The following is a 17,303-nucleotide window of genomic DNA, read 5'->3' on the forward strand; positions in this document are numbered from 1 at the left end:
GCATCAGAAGGGCCCAGTTTCCTTGTTGGTAGCAGGGTAATTGACTTTAAGCCAGCGGAGAGCTGAGCAAGCAGCACTGTTCCCTCTCAGACCCCTCCCCCCACATACAGTGCTACAACGCAGCCAAGTGGGTTGCCTCACCCTGCAAATAACTAAGGCTCTGCCCCTTACAACATAGCAGACACAATGAGACAAAAAAAAGAGTATGGCCCAAATGAAAGAACAGATCAAAGCTCCAGAAAAAATACAACTAAGTGATAAAGAAATAGCCAACCTATCAAATGCACAGTTCAAAACACATATAATCAGGATGCTTACAGAAATGGTTGAGTAGGGTCACAAAATAGAGGAAAAAGTGAAGGCTATGAAAAGTGAAATGAAGGAACATGTACAGGGAACCAACAGTGAAGGGAAGGAAACAGGAACTCAAATCAATGCTTTGGAGCAGAAGGAAGAAAGAACCATTCAACCAGAACAGAATGAAGAAACAAGAATTCAAAAAAATGAGGAGAGGCTTAGGAACCTCTGGGTCAACTTTATACATTCCAACATCTGAATCATAGGGGTGCCAGAAGAAGAAGAAGAACAAAAAATTAAAAACTTGTTTGAAAAAATAATGAAGGAGAACTTTTCCAATCTGGCAAAGTGAGTAGACTTCCAGGAAGTCCAGGAAGCTCAGAGAGTCCCAAAGAACTTGGACCCAAGGAAGCACACACCAAGGCATATCACAATTACATTATCTAAGATTAAAGATAAGGTGAGAATCTTAAAAGCAACAAGACAAAAGGAGATAGTTACCTACAAAGGAGTTCCCTTAAGACTATCAGGCAGGTGGTTTCTCAAAAGAAACCTTGCAGGCAAGAAGGGGCTGGAAAGAAGTATTTGAAGTTATGAAAGGCAAGGGCCTACATCCAAGATTACTCTACCCAGCAAAGCTATCATTTAGAATGGAAGGGTAGATAAGTGCTTCCTAGATAAGGTCAAGTTAAAGGAATTCATCATCACCAAGCCCTTATGATATGAAATGTTTAAGAGACTTATCTAAGAAAAAGAAGATCAAAAATACGAACAGTAAGATGACAACAAACTCACAACTATCAACAACCAAAACTTAAAAAAGCGAGGAGGGGGAGAGGGGAGAATGGAGGAAAAGGTACAGGGAATAAGAAGCATAATGGTAGGTACAAAATAGACAATGGGAGAGGTTAAGAATAGTATGGGAAATGGAGAAGTCAAAGAACTTATATGTACAACCCAGGGAGGGGCATGACCTGAGGTGGGGGTATGATGGTAGGGGGGTGGGGTACAGGGTGGAGGGAAATAAAGGGGAGAAAAAAAAGGGACAACTGTAATAGCATAGTCAATAAAATATATATTTTTTAGAAAGGACTGAAGGACTCCTGAGCAAGTTTCCAGCACTGAGCTATCTGACAGAAAGAAGTGCATGGAGATTTGCCAGGTAGTTTATATGTTATCACATTAATAGAGTCCAGTATCGATAAAAAGAGAGTTTATGAGGAAAGTATTCCCTGAAGTGTCATTTCTCCCTGTGATTAGAGAATTGGAACTAATATATGTTAATTTTATAAATAACAACAAAATCCAATTGGCAAAGAGAGTAAGAGAAAGAAAAAAAATGAGAAAAATAGAGACAGGAAAAAAACAGTTCTTATAAAGTATGATACACTCAGCACTTTTTAAAATTTTTTATTGGTTGATTTGAGAGAGAGAGAGAGAGGAAGGGAGAAGGCGGGGGAGAGAGAGATATGGATTTGTTGTTCCACTTATTTATTCATGGATTTGTTAATTCTTGCATGTGCCCTGACTGGGATGGATCCCGCATCCTCAGCATATGGGGATGGCCCTGTAACTAACTGAGCTACCCAGCCAGGGCCAGTACTTTTTTCTTTCACTTCCCTAATCAACTTATCTATTACTTTCTATTGTGAAATAGTATATAAAATAACCTGAGGTTTGGATTTAGGTTATTATACAGTATATATACATTTTATGCATATGTACTTTTAATTTTTTGTGTTGCTTTTTTTTTTACAGCATTTGCTAGAATTAGACTACTTTTTTTTTTTTTTTTTGTAGGGGGAGCGGGAGAGGCTACGGTCAGGTCCTTGGATTGGCTACAGGGAAGCCAGTTAGGAGGTGACTAAGGTAGCCCGGAGGAGGGGACGTAATCTGGAGAAGGGCAGTGTCAATGAGATGGAGAGAGACACACAGATGGGAGACACCAGCATCAAAAGAGACTGGATTGGTGAAGGATTGAGTGTAGGGTGAGGGCAAGGGTGGTTGATTGGCAACTTTTATTAAACTGTTTTTTATTTTCAGTTCTAGTTATAAACTACCACTTCCTTATTCCAGACCTCTTTAATTTGACTCATTGCTTGATCAGCTGAGTACGTTTAAATAGTTTGTTTCATAAACAGATGATTTGAATAATTAAAAATATCTTTCTCTTACCTTTATACTTTATGAATAAAAATGTGACTAAATGTAAAGTTATTGGTTGGTCAATTATTTTCTTTTTAAAGTTTTAAACATTGCTAAATAATTGTTTAGGAATTTAATTTTGTAGGTGAGTGTGATCACAAATTAATGTCTTTCATTTTCCATTGATAATTTTTTTCTGACTGCATACTTTTTAAATTAATTGATCCTTATAAAGAAAAAATCTAGGAAGTATCTGACTATAGGCTCTTATTTAAATAATTTGAATTCTTTTGTTAAGAACACTGTGATCTCTTTTGAACTTCATATACAGTTTCACAAAGTTTCCTTTCATTATTACCATCCATCCTTCCTCGATTCCTCACTCAGGTCACCTAAAAATCTTTGATTAGTGATCAGTTCTGCATCCTCTATAAAAATTGTCTTCTGCATGAAGTTCAGCTCTTGGCTTTTTTTCTCTCTGCTGTAGGAGAGTGTTTCAGGTTCGTTCTCTGTGTTATAGTTTTAACCATAGGATCAGTTAAGTTCTCAATCAGCTGGTACAATTTTAGTGTCCTTTCGGCCCCTCCGCATTGAACTAATTTACCTCTGCTTATGGCTTTTGCTAGTGGCAACATAAATGTTGTAACATCGTTAATACATGAAGCACATAACTCTCATATGACACAGCAGTTCACCCCTAAGTTTTTACCCAAGCCAAAAATGAAACATAAGTCTACACAAAAATTTATACTCAAATATTCATAGATACTTTGTTCAGAATTTTCAGAGACTGGAATGTGCCTAAATGTGTATCAGCAAGTGAGTAGATAAAAATATGTATATCCATAACAAAGATTTCTCCTCAGCACAAAGAAAAGAAAAAAGAAAACAAACTATTGTACTGATATATACAACAACATGAATGGATCTGAGAAATATTACGCTGAATGAAAAAAGCCAGACATAAGAACACATACTATATGATTCTATTTATAGGAAAGTATTTAATAAGCTTTCAAATCTTATAAATAAGACAAAATAAATGTGGATGTAATAAAAATGATAGAAACACAGGAAAAGGAACGTCATGCTGAAAATTAAGATAAAAACCTTATATTTGTAGGTCATTTACTGTGGATTCTAGAAGTGTGGACTCTAAAAGAAGAACATTATTTGGCACCCTCAATACAATATGAGACTAGGAGGTAGAAAATTTAAGGAAAAATCAGCTTGGATAAAAGAACAGCAGTGTTCAATGACACCTGTTCATAGGGTGTCAGATTTAATATTATTAAGATGTCAGTTTTAACCAAACTGCTCTGTAGGTCCAAAACAATTTCAATAAAAATTCTAGCTGGGTTTTGTTGGTTGGTTGGTTGGTAGAAATAGTCAACAATTATTTGGGAGGGCAAACCACTTAAAATAGACAATGAGTGTTTTTTTTTTTTAAAAAAAGCCTAAGAGTATTTACTTACATTATCTGATTTTAACACCTACTATAAAGCTACAGTGATTAAAATAGTGTGATATCCACCCCACCCAATAACAATAAAAATTAAAAACAAATAGTGTGACATCAGGAAAGGATAGAGATACCGGTCAATGGAAGAGAATAGCGAATCCAGGAAGAGATCCACACACAGATGGTGAATTGTTTTTTGACAAATGCGGCCAAGGCAGGACAATAGAATGAGGAGAGACTTTTCAACAAATGGCTGTGGAACAATTGCAAAGCTTTGATTTTAGTTCATTGTTAAGGAGACTGCTGCCCCTAGTCTGTAAAGCCTTTTTGTTTCCATCTTTTCCATTCCCCTTTCCTGCTTGGACTTCAGCCCCAAATGGAATGTGAACGACGGATGGACGTGTAGATAGTAAAGGAACTTGTGCAGCTATGCACATACTCCTGCAATGGCTGCCTCGTTCTGGTGTTCAGGGCCTTGGGTTTCTAAGCAAGGGGCTGTAGGAATCAGCCAGATGCCTCTTGTGTTGTGAACTTTCCGAGAAAGGTCTTCTATGTTTAATGAGTAGAAGCATATATAGGGCAGTGTTGTCCTCGATCTAGTTTCAGGGAACTTGTAGAGTGTGGAACCTCTCAAGAGTCTAGATGGGCTCTTTGCCATACTTAGGTTTCATTTTTTTGTTATTTTATTTGTTTGTTTGTTTATTTATTTATTTATTTTTTTTACTGTGGTGGACTTGTGATTTTTTTTTTAGTCTTTTTACTAGTATATTAATAAAAAAAAAGGTTGGGGGAGTTGTGTCAGGAAACTAATAATATTTGAAATATTCACAACAGATTTGTTGAAGATATAAACTAAAAAGGGTTCAGTTGTTCTAAAATATGTCCGAAGAATGCCCTTTAATGCTGCATAACTCATTTTTGTGTAGGATTTGCCTCTCGAGGGGTGAACTATAGCTGTATCTCCGCATCTCACTTTGGACAGTGATGAGGAACTTTCTAATACGACCTTATTTAATTTTTTTAAAAAATCTAGGTCTAAGGCATTACCTTTGGTTAAAAACTAGTGTTTCCATAATTTTTGCTGATTTAGACTTTCACATGAGCTAGTAATCGAAACCAACACTTTGTTAGTGATAAGAACTGTGTCATTCATTCTGCATGGAATTGAAGCTATTTCTGTTCTCTTATTATTCCAATTGGAGTTTGGATCACTCAGCCGGGTGATAATCTTTGCTTCCTGTGAAAGTGGGAGTGATAGACAATGATAAAAGAGCAAAGAGCAGTCAGGGAAGAAATTGCCTAGGAGGAGACTGGGGATAAGCCCCAAGGCATAGATAAAATACATTGCCTTGGACAGTGGAGCCGAGTGAAAGAATGAGTGTAGATGAAGCCAGCCACATCTTCAGGTGGAGAGGAGGGATATTTTAAGGTATCATCTGCAGGGACCATCAAATTCTCTGTAAGTTAAGAAGAAGGGTCATCTGCTCCTTGAATGAGTTGAGATCACTGAGAGATGAAAGAAAGACTGAAAAGTTTCGATGACAGCAGGGAAGTTTCAGGTCACCTGTGGAGGAGAATGCAGTTAACTAGTCAATTAGAACGGAATCAAAGGCTTGCTGAGCAATAGAGAGGTCTCAGTGGGGTTACATTTGTTCTTGGAGTCAATCATGATGGATTTGTAACCTTGTTGGGAGTCTTTGACAGAGGATGACAAGGAAAACTAAACTTGCAAAGTAAATTTGACAACAGTGAAGTTTCAAGTGGATAGGAGAGAAGGGATTTATATGGGAAAATGGAACAGGGGTCAGGAGGCCCAACTATCAAAATGAGGGCTAGAAATCCATACAGATATACATGATCAGCTAAAGACTTGAGGTTAAAATATAGGAACATATCCTAGGATCCATTAGTAAAGAGTGGTAACCTGATGCCTAGTTGGCAAGCTGATGGTAACAATAGTGAATAATAGTCAAAGAAGATTTATTACATTAGTATAGCTTCTACCACTGCTCCTGTTAGTGCTGCTATATTGTGTATGTTATTTGCATCAAGGTGAGTAGCATTGTCTTAAAGGGCTATATAGCATGTGTTTTTGACTTTGTGGGCAATATCCTCTATGACAACTGCTCAAGTCTATTATCAAAACCTGAAAACAGCCTTAGTCAGTGTGCAAACTCATTTCCATGAAAACCACTGGTGGTTGCCCAGAAACACTAGTGTCAAACCCCTTCAGAAGTCAAGAAAATAAGCCTCTGTGTAAACAGTGATGAGGCCTTATAAAAGTAGACTCCCTGGCCTGTTGGATGTTAAAGAGTTTTTTCAGTCTATCCACAGGCATCTAAATATACATACATGTATGTATATGTGTGTGTGTTATATTACATACCTAGTGCTGTTTTAGGCTCTATGAGGAATATGTAGAAATTAAAGAAATAATATCTCTTCTAAGAAATACCCATCTATTTGGAGGAGGTGGGGAAAGGAAGACTGGGGGAATAGAAATGATTGTAAAATATGATATAATTGAGCTGTGCATTACCACCAAAAAAAAAGTCACAGTATGGCTTGGAGTGCACAATGACTGTGCACCAAGTAGGAAGATTTCTGAGCCTTTGGACTTGAGATTTGAGACAGTAGCCAACTGGGAACTCTTTTCTCACATACAGCATTCCAGCTACTCTCGCACTTTTGGAAAGATGAAACAGGGACTCATTTTTCTAGGATTATTACTTCTACTTCTTACTTACTCTAAATGTCATAAAAAACTAAAAATGAAATAGATGTTTTTCATACTCAATCACACTTTGACGAGCATAGCATAGTGTCCCAAAATATTTGATTTATTGAAAGTAATGTCTTGCTATATTTGATACAGACTCCTTTTACTTCTTTTTAAATAAACATTTTGTGGACTTATAAAATGTACTTACATGGCAAGAGGTTAAGTCTGCTGGTTATATTTTTGTGAAGTTTCACTTAAGAAAATCAAAGATAGGTGGATAAATTCTATTTAGTGTTTGTCAGATTATCATTTTAAATTGTCCAATCATATTTTAAAAGTAATTTAAAAGTAGCATGTAAAATAGCGTTATATATTTGCTTAATTTTGATCTCATAGAACAGTATCTTGGGAGATCCCAGTGGTATAACTTCCTACTGGTGTTTTACAAATAAAACATAATCCGTGATTCCAGGTGGAAAATTATACTATTCATCATTCAGTGTCACGGTAGTATCACTGGTCGCCACAGTCAGGGTGCACATTCCAGTTTTGTTTTGGTTTACTCATTGTCCAATCCCAGATTTCTACTGTTTTAGAAGGCAAAAAATTTTGTATGCTCAGCTTTCAAGGTCTTGGGTAAGATTCAGGTTGGCTGGTTAAAAGGTCATTGTGATGTTAGACCTGTGCGAGAAACCATCCCGCATTGTCGACAATGAATTCTCCATATCACAGAGTGAAGTGAGAAAGATTCTCCCACCACAGCCTTACTCAGAATTATTGAAAAGAGATGGTATTCTTTAATGAAAACCAGCATGATGAAGAAAAATGCAATAGGAGCTACACATCTAAAGAGTGATTCTGACCAGCCAGTGCTGGTAGATAGCAGATGAAAGAAAAAAAGGGATATAATTAACAGAAAAGGGGTATCCCATTTCTAATAACACTGTTTTATTGAGAGATATGTGAGGATCAGTCAATGAAGGGCTCAGCCCTGATACTGGGTTTAACATTAAAATTCTTTAAAATATTAAAATTAAGATGAAGTCATAAAATATACATAATCTACTTCTGCAGATGATAAAAATATGGGAGGGAACATTAATATGATGAATGAGAAAATGAGTGCCCAAAGTTAATAGCTTGAGTTGATAGATTGAATCAAATTATGGGATTAAATTTAAAGGTAAACATTTATTTAAAAATCAATTTGGACAGTTGTAAGGTAATAGAGACACTGCTTGATAGCAAATACTACTTTTTAAAAAAGGTTAAACTGGGGCTTTTCAAACATATGATTATGAAGTTAATATGAGCCAGGAGTATGAAGCAGCTGCTAAAATAAAAACCTTAGGCACTATAGAAACATACTGCAGTGGGGATCAGAGGAAGTCACGGATGCTTTGTGCTCTGTGACGTGCAGGCTGCTGCGTCCAGAGGGTTGTGCTGCCCTCGATGGGCGTGTTGTGTTAAGAGGGCACATGATATATATCTTAGTGGGTCCAAACAGGGCTGACCAGTTTCCTTCAAATATTTGAATTATCAGTGGAACAGATGCTAGAAATTATTTTCTTTCAGGTAAAAGCTTCAAGAAGTGGACTTGATTCTCCTGGGAAGTTCTGGGCAGCAGCTGCCCGAGAGATAGAGTAATGAATGGGGATTCTTTAGTTTGATAAAGATTAAATGAAATAACTTCTTTTTTTCCTGTTAAAAGTCAAACATGCATAATTTTAATATAAATGAACATTTTGAGAAGGCAAAAAGAAGACAGCCCCGGATGGGTGCCTGCTGAGATGGGATGTGAGCGGGGCTCACATTCTTGATGGGTTGCTGGGCCTTCTGGGGCATGTTGTATAGACCTCAGGTCTCCACTTAAAAATTGAAGTGCACTAAAATAATTGTGATAAATTGTGACAAGTGGTAAAATAGCAAATTCACAAGGTATGCAGTTAACATTACAAAGGAAAGTTCAGAAATAGTTTCATGTAGATTTTATCCCAAATCAGGCAAAAAAAAATAAACAAAAATAAAAAAACGCAGAACACAAAACTCATAGGAAATGATAGTATCCCCACTTTTTTTCATGAATGAATAGGATTACAGTTTTTTATACTGTAGTTACTAAGAATTGAAAATAAAGGTGCCCCTGGCTACATGACAGCCCTGATTTGCTGAGTGATGCTTATAATCTCCCATCTAATTTTAAGACTTTTCTTTTTTATCTTTTCATTTATTTTAGGGGAGATCACCTAAAGGGTTCTGTTTTTTAGAGTTTCACAAAGATTAGTAGACCTTAGTTTGAATGCGTTGATCCTGTTATTTCTTTAGAATCTGTTAAGGTTATGAAAGTTCGGTTTGGTGTGGGTCAGGGCAATGAAAAAGCACAGGGACACTGGATAACAAAAGAGAAAAGAAGGATAAATAATGTTTTACACCCTTTAAGCCTCTCTACTTCAAACATTCGTATAGAGCGATCTTTGGAAGAACTCTTTTTCCTCCTCAAATCCTGTATTTACCCCTCTCCAGAGACGCACACACATGCACATTCTTCTTTCCTAATCTAGAGATGTTACATGAATCTGAGAATACATTTCGTATTATATTACATAGTATGAATTACACTTTTCTTCTTTCACAGCTGAATTTATAGTCAGTTCTGTGCCATTAACACATTGCAGTTATTCTTAGTTTGTTATTAAAGAAAATATTGGAAATATTAGACATCTTCAGGGAAAATTTTAAAACATATTACCAGATGGGTGAACATTTATCCTTTCCAAGAATATAAAATTTGTGACTCATTTTTATCTTTGGTTTTCCACTGTAAAGAATGGGTGTCAGCTTCCTATGTAATTTTGATTTGTTTATCCAGCAGTTTTGTTTGCCCATGCAGTTTTCTGTGTGCCAATTGTGGGCAATATTTGGTTTCCATAAAAGGTACGAGTTTTCTTTGAGGCTATTTTTCCTCGCCACTGCCAAACCCACAACTGATGCACCATTACTTCGACTTTTGTTCTTAATTTAAACTTGGCACAGATCCTCTCTTTGGTGTAAAACATGAAACAAACTCCATTTTGACATGGAATCTGGGGAGGAAACTACTTGTTTGACATTCTCTAAAGGGCTGTATAGACAGGATGTTTGTGTTGCTCTTATGCAGACAGAACTGCTACCTGAATATGCCAGGACCCCTAAGTTCAGGATTGGCACTGCTACTAAGAAGGAAATCTTGCCAAGAATCCTTTTTTTGGGGGGTGGGGGTGGCTTATAGGTAAAAGCAGATAAAGATAAAGACAGGTTAAGTTGTCTCAGCTTCCAGGAATGCAGAACAACCCAGGAGAGGCACTACCCTCAAGCCCAGGGGCCTTTCACTGTCCCAGTCCTTCAGGACCGACTCAGTGCCACGTTGGGTTTAGACCCATGCTGCCTGAGTGTGGCCCCTGGCTCTACCACTTACATGCCTTGGCAAGTTGTTTAATTTCCCTTGGTCTTTGTTTTCTCAACTGTACGATGAGATATCAAAAGCTTTGACTTAGGAGACCTCCTGTAAGGATTAAAGTCACAGGTATAGTGACTTAGCACAGTGATTGGCACAGCATCCTCCGTTTCCTCCTTGTCTCTAACAGTTGTATGTGTGAGTTCCCTTCCTGTTTGGCGAGACTGTGGGATATAGTCTTTAAATGTTAGGTTTGGACATTCTGGCCTCATTACCAGCCTGCTTTCACATCCTAAGTCGACGCCATAGTCTCCTACTTCTTGTATAGCAAACTGAATGTTCGAATGACCTGAAGGTGCTAATATGTATTCAAGATGTGAAACTTTCCATCATACTTTATGAATAATTTAGGTCTTGTAAGCGTTTTGGAAAACTTTCAAACTCTCTTCTGTAAGAGCTATGCAAGTCTAGAAATTGAAAACACATAGAGTAAAAAAAGAATCCTATGAACTTTTACCTGTCGTATCAATCCATTTATTCATATTTATTGGGTGTCTAGAACCTACACAGTAGAGAAAAATACTTATCATTCTCATGAGCTCTCTGCCTTGCATATTGTAGGCACCTAATAAAATTGTTTTTTTCAATTGAAGTTTATTACCAAGCTTTTCACAGGAAGGTTATCTTTAAAGTATTTGTAAGCCTCTTCTTTTTAAAGTTGATAACCAGTCAGAACTAGAGCAGTAGCAATTGCTGAGCTTAGCAGTAGCCAAAAGCAAACTTCATCCCAAAGCCTAATGACAGCTTCTTGGATGCAACTCCCGAGTGTGTCTTTTCTCTCTCTTCTTAAAGACAATCCGTAGGTCTGGATCCACTGCTGATTTTGCAGTTTTTACTGGTGAGGTCATGTTGAGAATGATGATAGCATTATAAATGAAGTGTTATATATTTTTTATCCTTTGCCACAGTTTAGTAGGAAAGGGAAAGGAAAGAAGGGTGATCCATCACTATTGTCCTAGAACATCAAACTCTCTGCTTTTTAAGACATGGCATGAGAGTTGTAACATTATATAAAAAAAATCTTATCTAAAGTGAAATTGTTTCACAGATGAAGATAATTAGTGTTTATTGAGGCAGCGGTGCATGGGATTGCATGTAAAGAAGAATTAAATGAAAGAGGTTTTGTCATTTCACTCATGGCTCACTGACGAAGATCCAAAGTTCTTTACATTAATCAGACTGCCACTTTAGTGCCATTAAGTCTCACGTAATTAACTGTGATTTTTGAGTCATGACATACAGGGAGAAATTAGGCTGGGTACACTTGCATTTGTTTCAGAATTATGAATAATTGTAGGTTTATCACTGAAATTATTTTATAAATATTCCTACATGAGCTTCTCCAAAGGCACCTCATCTCCTAGGCATCTCATCGTTTGATATCACCATATTTTTCTGTCAGCTTCGTCCGTGTAGAGCTCCCATGTGACCAGGTCCTTCACTCTCCTTAAATTGATACTGACATAGGATTAGGAATACGAAAGTCCCCAGTCACATGGAACAGTGTCAAAGAAGTTAATTGAATTGAATTATTTATTGGCCTAATTCTCCATATGCTCACCTGATAAAGGGATAACTATGTGTAATAGTTCTTTTAAAGCTATACCCTGGCTGGGTCGCTCAGTTGGTTAGAGCATCGGTCCCCATGCACCAAGGTTGTGGGTTTGATCTCCATTCAGGGCACACACAAGAATCAACCAGTGAATGGGTCAATAAGTGGAACTACAAATCAACATTCTCTCTCTCTCTCTCTCTCTCTCTCTCTCTCTCTCTCTCTTTCCCCCCTTCTCCTCCTGCTTCCCTTTTCTCTCTAAAATAAATCAATAATAAAAAATTAAAAAGCTATACTCCAATACAAGCTATGGCTACAGCTGGTATAGCCATTTCCCTGGAGTATTATTATTGATATGGGGACCTTCACTGCTCCTAAAGAACTGCTTTACCTAGTCTTTCTCTTTCATGGTCTCTATTCATAGAACACAAATGTAGCTCTTTCTGTAGAGCCAAGACTTTGAGGTTAACTGAATATCTAATTCTTACCCATAAATTTTGGGCAGATGCAGAAGAGTTTCTTGATCAATTTTGTGTTTCTTGCTGCTACTAAAATAGGCAGGAAGGCAGCCACGTTGGCTAGGATTAGTGAAACTTTATGAAGATTCTAACAAAATGTTACTGTTCCTCTTGACTTTGCTTCCAATGAATTAGCTGTTTTGTGAACATTTGCTCGAACCGATCGCCAGACCACTGATTCTAAGAGACTTTCCCCGGCCTTGGAGAGCAGTGTTGCTGCGTCATGCTCCTTGTAATACTGCTGTTTTGCTCCTGGTTTTGTACTAAACCCAAAGAGTTAGTCAGGCAATGTGGTGAAAGAAGAAAATAGACTTATAATTGTTGGCATGAATAGGGAACCTCTTACCAAGAGATTTCCTTTTTTTTGTTAAACAACTCTTTATTTATTTATTTATTTATTTATTTATTTATTTATTTATTTATTTATAGAGAGAGGGAAGGGAGGGAGAAAGAGAGAGAAATATCCATGTGTGGTTGTCTTTCATGTGGCCCCCACTGAGGACCTGGCCTGCAACCCAGGCATGTGCCCTGACTGGGAATCGAACCGACAACCCTTTGGTTCACAGCCTGCACTCAGTTCACTGAGCTACACCACCCAGGGCCCCAAGAGATTTCAATATGATGACATTCTAAACGATTTACATCAACATCCGAGAAAGTTTCTTCCTGAATTAAGAAAACAAAATCTAATAGTTTAATTTTGCCTGTTTCTCAGCTCGAACCTAAGCCTATAGGTAGACCTCTGCGTACAGTTGTGAACTTCACCATCCTGATATGTCTGAGGCTCTCCTTCTTTTTCCGAAATCTGTTATATTCAGAGAATATTTTTTCTAAAAGGCTATTTCTGAGATTGATACAGATCCTTTATATTGCAATTAATAATTTCCAGTTTATATTTGCCTAATAAGGCTTTGTGTTAAGATATACCATAAGTGCAATACATAACTTTAATATAGGCTACAGATATTTTGATCTCTTCGCTCATTCATACCTACTGAGTACCAACAATGTGCTGGGCATTTGAGTGGCACAAAGCTTTCTGCTTACATCAGGTGGGGTTACAATCTCTTTTTGGAGAAACTGCTGGATAATAGTTAATAGATTAAAATGATCAGTCAAGTTAGAAATCATTTTAAGAAATATTTAAGGATACAAATATTTAGAGTATAATATGTTATACTCTAACGTCTCTTTAGAAAAAAGTCTAAGTAACTAACTTAGAATCAGCTTTGGAATATTTGTGTTCTGATTTTGTTCTCACTGAAAATCAGGTAAGAAGAGTATCATCCTGACAGAGGTGCATGAGGACTATATGAAATAACACACAATGGACCCCGCCAAATATGTTCTTAATGCAGCGTACCTTTTATTATTATTTCTGATGGTATTAAAAACGAGAGATCATGGAAATTGGAGTTATAAAAGTTTGATAATCATAGAATAGAATAATCTTTCAGAATGTTGGCTCAGATGGCTTTTGGAGTTTATGCAATGCATATCATGCTTATTTAACTGTCAAATTTATTTTTTGAAATTTTAATTTCCTCTCCTATCTCCAGGAAGCATGTATTTTTATTTTTCCACCCAGTATGTGTTTCTACTTATTATTCTGGACATGGAAATAATGCAGTTCTTGGAAAGGGCTAGATTATCTTGGCCATTTTCTTGTTACATTCAGTGATGTCAGTAAGACAAGCTTCTTCAGGAGCTGTGTATTTTTTGAGTCTGGAATGCCATATAAAAAGAAATATCCAGGTTATAAAAATGATTCCATGATAAACAACTAAAAAAATATCCATAACTCTATATGTTAGTGCTGAAGATTATATAAAGATTCTTGGTTGGCTTTCTTTTCAGATTGAGTCTTTCAGTAATGGTTTAAATTTGATATTGTAATTATTCTTATTATATTGTTATTCTTATTTTTTTTGTGTTTGAAAGTAAAGAGTTCCTAATAATTAAAATGTAGATGTACTTTGGAAGTCTTTGAGGGACACAGTATCTCCCCATCTATATTTAGTTTGTACATTTTAGCTAGGCTATTTATTTAACTGTTTTCTGCCATTGAAACAAATATATTATATATATTTATTAATACATATATTACATATATTAGATTTATCTCATTCCTGAAAAAATTATCTTTAGTCTTTCAACTTGCTAGAAACTCCTAATTTCACTCTTAGCATACTTGTTAGTCACCACTTCCACAAGATGAAGACCTGTCAGTTTTGAACTTACTCGACTTTGACCTTTAACTCTATTAGGTGGCTTTTACGAATTGATGTGGCTGTAGCAACAACAGCAACAAAAACCTTCATGAAGTCAAAGCTTTATTTCTTGCTCATCTAAGATATTGTCTGAGGCTCTGCTTCCTGTCCTCTTCATCCTGGGGTTCCAGCTGAGGTGCTACCCTTTTTCAGGCTCTGTCAAGATCACAGAAGACTCAGAGAGAGGGAGAGAGAGTGAGAACCCATGCTGGCTCTTACAGCGTCTGCTCACAGGAGGCCCATGTCTCCTATCTCTTCCACTTACATTTCTTCAGCCAAAGTAAGTCATGTAGCTGCGCCTGAAGAGATGATGTAATAGAAAGTATAATCTCTCTGCAGCAATGGGCCTGGTGGGAGAGGGGGAGGAAGCTAGAATGTGGAAACAAAATTGCAGTCTACCACACTACCTTGATACTGTCTTTATGTCTTGGATGTACTTTCCTCTCACTAGTTTCCAAATACCGTATAGTCATTTCCTAAATGTATATTGAGCATCAGCTATTATCTGTTTCCCAGTCAGTAATTTTATATGCTTTAATATTAAGAATCATAAACTGAAAGAAAAGTCTATTGACATTGTTAGCTCTTATCTTCCTGTTATTTCTATACATACTGAATAATTTTCCAAATGCTTTCCTTGAATCTTTTTTTTCACTTACCTTTTATGATGTCAAATTTCAGACCACTTGTACTTTTTAAGTAACACAGATAAGACTGGAGTTCTACCTCTGTGATTCATTAGCTATGTGATCTTGGTCAAGTTATTTGTTCTCTTTGATCTTCAGTTTCCTCAAGAGTAAAGTGGATATATTAGAACCCCTGGGATTAAATTGCATTAACAAATGTGAATCACTCGGTACAATGCTTGATGTAGTATATAAATCCTCATGCAAGTCATATATTGTCTCATTTAACATGAAAACGTCCTAAGTCTTCTCATTTTCCTCAGAATTACAACAGAAATCCTTTTAAGATCTACAGACTGCAAAAGGACCTGGCCCCATTGCCCTCTCCCTTGCTTACTGTGGTTCATATGTCTTGGGCTTCTTGATAATCCAAAGCCCCCAAAGTGCACTCCAGGCTTGGTGCCTTTGACACTGCTGTTTCCACTAGAATGTTCTTTATTTAAATACACATGAAGGGATTATGCACAACCCATGTACATGAACAACAATATGGGGATTGGCATGGGGATGGAGAAGGTAGGGCAGGGTGGAGGTGGAGAAAGGGAGGAAAAAACAGGAACAATTGTAACAGCATAAACAATACAAATTAAAAGAAATATCTATGAGATTTACTTCATCATTTCATTCTCCTTCAATGACATCTCATCAGAGATGAGGACAATATAAGGAACTGTAAAATATACATGATTATAATACTTTCTAAAAGAATTTCTTTTAAATGTTCTTATAGGTAGATGTTGATTTATTTAAAATGTGAACTACACTTAAGCAGGTAGGTGAAGGATAGGAGTAAAATTGCTTTCTTCCTTGGAAAATAGATAAGGTGGAAAAAATCAAACAGTACTTTGAATTCAGAGCAATAAATTTAATAATAAGGATGTTAATTTTAACAATATTTGAAAAGCTTAAGAATCTAAGGTATTTTAAGAAGCTAAGATTTTTCATTTCAGCGTATCCCTGTAAAATTTGTTAACGAGGTCACTTACATTTGTAATGCTCTTTCTCTGAAGTCTGATGTATGTTTACACTTACCGCACATCTCAGTTTGGGCTGACCCCGTTCCAGTGGTCACTTCACACTGTGGCTAGTGGTCAGCATGTTGGATACCATAGTTTCCATCTGACCTGCGATGCCGGTATAGAAGGGTGCTTTGTCACGGCACCTTTAATCCACTGCTCTCTTTTTGTTTTTCCAAATCTAAAATACGAAAACAACATTTCTTTATTTTTAATTAGTAACCAGATTTATCATAGCTAATTGATGGGAGCCACCTGTGTGCCAGGAATGAAGTAGGTGCTCTATAAATATTATCTAGTTCTTCACACACACAAAAAGGAAAAGGTGTTAAAAAAGTAAATGGGGCCCAGAAGGCTTATAAAACTTGTCTAAGTTCACACAGCTTAGAATGGTGGGGCGGGGATTCAAGCTCAGATAGGTCTTAATTTTTGACTGACTTAGGAATTTGTGTAGTGTCATTGATCTTTATTTGCTAGGTAACGAAAACATGCCAATTGAAATAAATGCGAAGCTCTAAATACCATCCTCTGACTCTTACATAACTTGTCAATAAAGCCATTCCTTGTGCCCAGTGTAGCTAAAGTTAACCTTGGAAATGTGCTCTGACTGGGGTGCATTTTATTTTGGTCATCTACTATGTTTGTTTGAATGAGCATGTTGTGGGTATTCAGCCATCTACTGACAAAAGTGCATGTGTTGAAGTAAGGTTGCGTTAATGGAGGTAGTCTGATTTTTAAAATATTTCTGGATTATATCCCAGTTTCATTCCATCATAATGAACCACTTTTTACTCTTTTCACTAGTAAAGTAGGTGGTCTGCTCAGTAGCGCTGTGTTCTCTGGGTTTTGCAGCTGCCACTTGACGTCTGCTTCCACTAGTCCTCAGTGTGCATGGCTTTCTCCACGTGGCAGATGTCCACGTGTACGTATTAGTGTCTGTGCTTCTTTCCCAGGATCAGTTATCAATCCGAGGGGACTGGGACCTTTTCAGTGATGACTTGAATATCCTAGACTTTTGAACACTGTGGACATCGAAGGGCTCCAGTGTAGGATATGTTTGGTGTTTTGAATCTCAATTAGGACAAATATCAAACTCAGATATGGCAGGAATACCCATGTGTATGAGGAAAGCAGTGTCTTGT

Source organism: Desmodus rotundus, chromosome 3, assembly GCF_022682495.2.
Source record: "Desmodus rotundus isolate HL8 chromosome 3, HLdesRot8A.1, whole genome shotgun sequence".
NCBI classification, from domain to species: Eukaryota; Metazoa; Chordata; class Mammalia; order Chiroptera; family Phyllostomidae; genus Desmodus; species Desmodus rotundus.